Raw genomic sequence first — 5,850 nt, 5'->3', positions numbered from 1 at the left:
TGCACAATTTTCCTTTGAGGAAATCCTTACTTGTCTGTAGAGTTTGAATGAGACCAATAATAACAAAATTCCACCATATCCCTCCCCTGATCTTTCAGCTATAGATATTAAAAACTGAGGAAAGAAAATCTCCTTCATGTTTTATGCTAGAGTTAGTGTGAAAGAGTCTCCTTTCTGGAAGGAGATCACATCACACGTGGTCATCATGCTCCATAGCTTTGTGGAAGCAATACCTGTCTACATTAGGAGAGCATGAGTATGGAGGAGAAAATAAGCAGATATAAGAGGATGCCCCAGAGAGGAAAAGTGACATGACAGTGTTGAGTCCTTAAGCTTGAGTCCCTGAGATCCTTCCTTTAAATCTGTGACCTATCCTGATAATTTTGTTTTACATTTCTTCACTTATAAATTAAATGATGAGGTAACTTAATGGCATATTCTGTCTGTTATGAAGTGGATTGGATACTTTATTTGATTCTGTCTTAAAGTATGCCAATGTATTCCTGTCTTGTCTCACTTACTAAGTGGTACTTCCCTAAATGATGGCATTTTTGTCTGATTCATCTGTCCCATACAGTGTGGTATATAGTGAACCCCAGAATGATTGTGTGAAGATGTAAAATAAGGAGTCACAAAGGACAAAAGGTGAAAATAAAAGAATTAAATATTATTATTGAATCAATAAATTAATGAACCATGAATTCATGTCCACATAACTTGATTAAAAAAGGATGAAGTAATAGGGCACCTGGGTGGCTCAGTTGGTTAAGTGTCTGACTTGATTTTGGCTCAGGTCATGATTTCAAGGTTCATGAGATAGTCTCACATTGGGCTCTGTGCTGACAGCATGGAGCCTGCTTGGGATTCTCTCTCTCCCTCTCTCTTGGCCCCTCCCCCTGCTCTCTCTCTCTCTCTCTCTCTCTCTCAAAGTAAATAAATAAACATGAAAAAATTTTAAATGGATGAAGTAATAATGTCTAGCTCTGCTGTATTATAGTTATTTTAGAGGCATCACTAGTATATATAAAGAATTTGATGCCTGTCTCTGATCTGCAATGATAATATTGGGCATATAAATATGATATACACAAATATGAAATATATAAACCTGGTCTGAATCATTTTACATATTTACAAACAAACATATTTTATAAAATATATATAAAAAGAGAACTCTAAATAAGTCTTTGAACAAACTGTATTATCCTCTGGTCACCTTTGATATCACCATCTGAATGACAGAAGCCTTTATTCATTTGTATTTACCTTTAAATCCTGGCTTGGCCTTTGTCCTCTACCATATTTTTGGTTTATAATAAAATTATTCATATTCATTGAACATTTGCAATATACTCTTCATTGTTATAGACATATTACATAACTTATCACATTTCTTCTTATAGTGTCCTTACAGAGTAGATACCATTATTAACTCATTTTCACTGATAGAGACACTGAAGCACAGAAATCAGGGTCATCATGTTCCCTGGATACATAACAGATAAGTTTCAGAGTCCTGATTTTAGCTTAAGCAGTATATATTTATATCTTCAGCTAAATATGAAATCTAAATTAATACAACCTGAGAAAATCAAGGATACATTACATAAATGGAAGATTTTAGGTACACTGCTTTGTTATATTTTCATTTTAATCTCTCACTGAATTTTCATGTTATATGAGGCTTAGATTGAGATGGTTTCAGCAAAGGAATCAAAAAACATAAACATATTTAAATAAAAATTATGAAAGTGAAAATAAGCCTTCTTTTCTCTCATTTGGAATATTCCCCTCTATAATATCTCAAACTCCCAAAAGGTAGTATATGTCTGTATAACAATGTAAATATTTTATTTTAAATAATATTTCAGCCATATAGCTATACATGTGGGAGTCTCAGGTAGAAGTATCTGTGGGACTCTTTAGATTGAAATGGGCTCATAGGTGAGTGCTGTAAACACCAGGAATGAGAAACATAAGTGAAGGTGAAAGGGGTTTTGGGCATCTTTCTTGATCAAATATTTAAAACCAGAGAGGAATACAATATTTCTAGAAAAATTACAATAAAACCACACAGAGATGTACTAAAGGAAGTACCTGAGCACACAGGAAAATAATGTCTGTTGGTTCTTCTTTTTTCAATATCTCTGGTAACTTTCAGTCAGTCCCTCAAAGGGATCTTACTCTGTTCCATCAACCTACTTAAGTGCAAACAGTCTACAATTTGCACTTCTAATTTGTTTTCTTTTCACACTAGAAACAAAAGAGTTGAGGACAGGTGTGAGGAAAAGGATAATGTTGGACATAGTGATATGGGGTAAAGGGGAGTTGTATCTGCCTGTCCTGTGGATCAGAACTAAGGCAATAAGTGGGACCTAGACAATGAGGACCATGACAATGTGGTAGACACGTGTGTTGAGTTCCTTAAGTCATCCTTCCCCAGAAGCAATGCCAAGAACTGTCTTCAAGATCAAAGCATAAGACAGAAACAATAAAGACAGAGTCAACACCAAAGGTGCAGAGAACCAATGCCAACCCATGGGTGATGTTCACATGAATGGACACACAAGCTAGCTTCATCACTTCAGGGTGGAAGCAGAATGAATGGGATAGGATGATGTTCTTACAGAAGGGAAGCCATTTGAGCTGGATGAGCAAGAAGGCCATCAGCGCCACTCCTCGAGCCATAGCAGCCAATCCCACCTGAGTAATGCGGGAATGGGTCAGGACCACAGTGTAGCACAGTGGGTTGCGTATGGCAACAAAGCAATCAAAAGCTATGGCTTATAGGAGGGCTGACTCCACAGAAGAGAAGTGTGGATGAAGAACATCAGAGCTAGGCAACCATGGAACTCAATCCTGTGGTTAAGGAGAAACATATTAGGTACAGTAGGCAGTGTAGATGCTGACATGCCTGTGTCGGTGGCTGCCAACATAGATAAGAATACATACTGAGGCTCATGAAGGCTGGGATTCTTGTGTATTATGGTAATTATGATGCTGTTCTCCAGGATGGCAATCATATACGTGATGCTCAGTTGGATGGAGACTCAGATATGAGTCTTCCTGAAATAAGGAAGAAGGGTGGCTGGTAGTAGGTGCCATTGAACATAAGCATGATGCTAAACCTAAAAAAGAGAACACGTGTAGGAAAATCAAGTGGTAAATTAATTCAGGTTCATTCAGTGGTTGAAGAGAGAGTCTAGAGGCAGAAACAAACTAAATATCTGTTGCATGCCGAGCAAACTGAATAGGGTAGAATGTAGTTTAATTCAAAAAGCCTATATGAGTAATTCTTAGGTGATTTGTAACTGCTATCCTGTGGGCAATTTTGTGGATGCAATGGTAGCCTTCAAAAACACTATCAGATAAACTAAGGAAGTTTTGAACAGAAACATTCACAGAACAAAGTAATATTCACAAATCACATGATTAACTTAGTTAATTTAAAACACACACTGAGAAGCAGGAGGACAGAGATGGGGTTGTGTTAATACACATAGAATTGCATCCAAGTAGGAAGGAAGGCCCACAGTATCTGAATGCTAGATTATGAAATATTTCTCTGTTCTGTCTCTCTGCTGATCATGTTAGAAAGATCACCAGAGTTGAGGTTTGAGCAAAGGGAATCCTACAGATGAAAGGTACCTGGGGTCAACTCACACTTTATCAGGCACACAGCATCATGCATGCATGACCACAGCTGTTGCTCATCAATAAGACTGCAGAATATCTATGAATTTTACCTGTATTTCTTATGCTGAGAGCATGTGGGACCAGGACAAAACTACAACGGATGTCATTAATAGGTGACTGATTTAGGTATCACACAGCCGCCATTCTAGACATGGCATTATCATGCCTTATGACTTTTTTTCTATTCTTCTTATCTATAAATAAAATTTTTGTTTATCATAGATTCCATATGTTTTATCTTTAACATGTTGTTTAATAGCTCTTATAACTTACCTACTATCCATATTTACCATAATTGATGAATGATGCCTATGTCTTAGTCATATGATATCTTCTAAGCTACTTATAAATTTACTCCCTATCTATGTTTAATGTATCTCATGAGTTTAATCTATACTCCATTTATCATCTTGTTTTTTGGACTCAAGTTAAATATTCTTAAGTAATACAAAAAATATACATCACTATTTCTGGGAATACAAAATTTACTAAGATATGATTTCTGCCTACATATAGGCTACTGTTTGGTGGTGTGATATACAGATACGAACAAATAAGCAAATACATATGTAACACAGTAAGAGTGATCTAAAATATATCTATAAATAAAACAAGAACTTAATACATGAATTATAATTATAATGAATTGATTGTGTGGGACAGACTACAATGAACACAGGACACGCTAGGCTAAAATAAACCACACAGGGGCATGTGGGTGACTCAGTCGCTTGAGCATCCGACTTCGGCTCAGTTTATGATCTCATGGTTCATGAGTTCGAGCCCTGCATTGGGCTCTGTGCTGACAGCTCAGAGTCCAGAGCCTGCTTCAGATCCTGTGTCTCCCTCTCTCTCTGCCCCTTCCCCACTCTCACTTTGTCTCACTCTGTCTCTCAAAAATAAATAAATGTAAAAAAAAAAAATTTAAATAAACCACACAAACTTGGCACCCAGGACACCAGGCTACCTTAACACATTTCTGTTGTAAGCACAGCCATGAGAATGCTTTCATAGCATTTTGGGGAAAAGTGTGTCTGTATAAAACCAACAGTTGCTGTGCAACGAGTTGCTGGGCAGGATTATCTGACATAAGTCTATTGCCTTAATGGCTATGGCCACTGGCTATTTATAGCTCCCAAACAAGCATTTATCTCCAGTACCTTAGAAGCAAAACAGAGTTCCCTGTCACTTTAGAGGCATAGGAAGTAGAAGTCACTTATTTAAGAATCAATTGCTAGCGGCTAAGAATCATTTTCAAACCATGTGTCCTACATCAATATATATTACATCAAACTTCCTGCTTAAAAAACAGAAGTAGAATGTTAAATAAAGGAAACAATAATAGAAGATTAATGTAATTAATAAAAGGAGTTAAAAAAGAGGACATTAATTTTTTTTCAATATATGAAATTTATTGTCCAATTGGTTTCCATACAACACCCAGTGCTCATCCCAAAAGGTGCCCTCCTCAATACCCATTACCCACCCTCCCCTCCTTCCCACCCCCCATCAACCCTCAGTTTGTTCTCAGTTTTTAAGAGTCTCTTATGCTTTGGCTCTCTCCCACTCTAACCTCTTTTTTTTTTCTTCCCCTCCCCCATGGGTTTCTGTTAAGTTTCTCAGGATCCACATAAGAGTGAAAACATATGGTATCTGGCTTTCACTGTATGACTTATTTCACTTAGCATAACAATCTCCCGTTCCATCCATGTTGCTACAAAAGGCCATATTTCATTCTTTCTCATTGCCACGTAGTACTACTCCATTGTGTATATAAACCACAATTTCTTTATCCACTCATCAGTTGATGGACATTTAGACTCTTTCCATAATTTGGCTATTGTTGAGAGTGCTGCTATAAACATTGGGGTACAAGTGCCCCTATGCATCAGTACTAAAAAAGAGGAAATTTATAAAGGACAACTGAAGAATGGCAATTATCGTGACCCAGACTCTTGTACAAGTGCAATGAGAGACAGAACAATAGAAAACTGTGAGACACAGTTGCCAAATATTATTGAACGCTTAATATGTACCACATATTGTTCCATGATTTGCAGTTGATAACAGATGCTATGCAACTTATGATCCCTGTTCTAAAGTTCCTGATGGAGTACAATATATTTGGTGGAAAGCACATCAGTTCAAAACTAT

General features: G+C 36.9%; 1 pseudogene; it reads right to left on the bottom strand.

The window, feature by feature from the left end:
• Window positions 1-2,198: 2,198 nt before the first annotated feature.
• On the bottom strand, window positions 2,199-3,118 carry LOC125929272 (olfactory receptor 51I1-like; annotated as a pseudogene).
• Window positions 3,119-5,850: the final 2,732 nt, after the last annotated feature.

Source organism: Panthera uncia, chromosome D1, assembly GCF_023721935.1.
Source record: "Panthera uncia isolate 11264 chromosome D1, Puncia_PCG_1.0, whole genome shotgun sequence".
In the NCBI taxonomy this organism is placed as follows: domain Eukaryota; kingdom Metazoa; phylum Chordata; class Mammalia; order Carnivora; family Felidae; genus Panthera; species Panthera uncia.
Note: the sequence above shows the minus strand (reverse complement) of the source record. Positions and strands in the feature narration are given on the sequence as shown.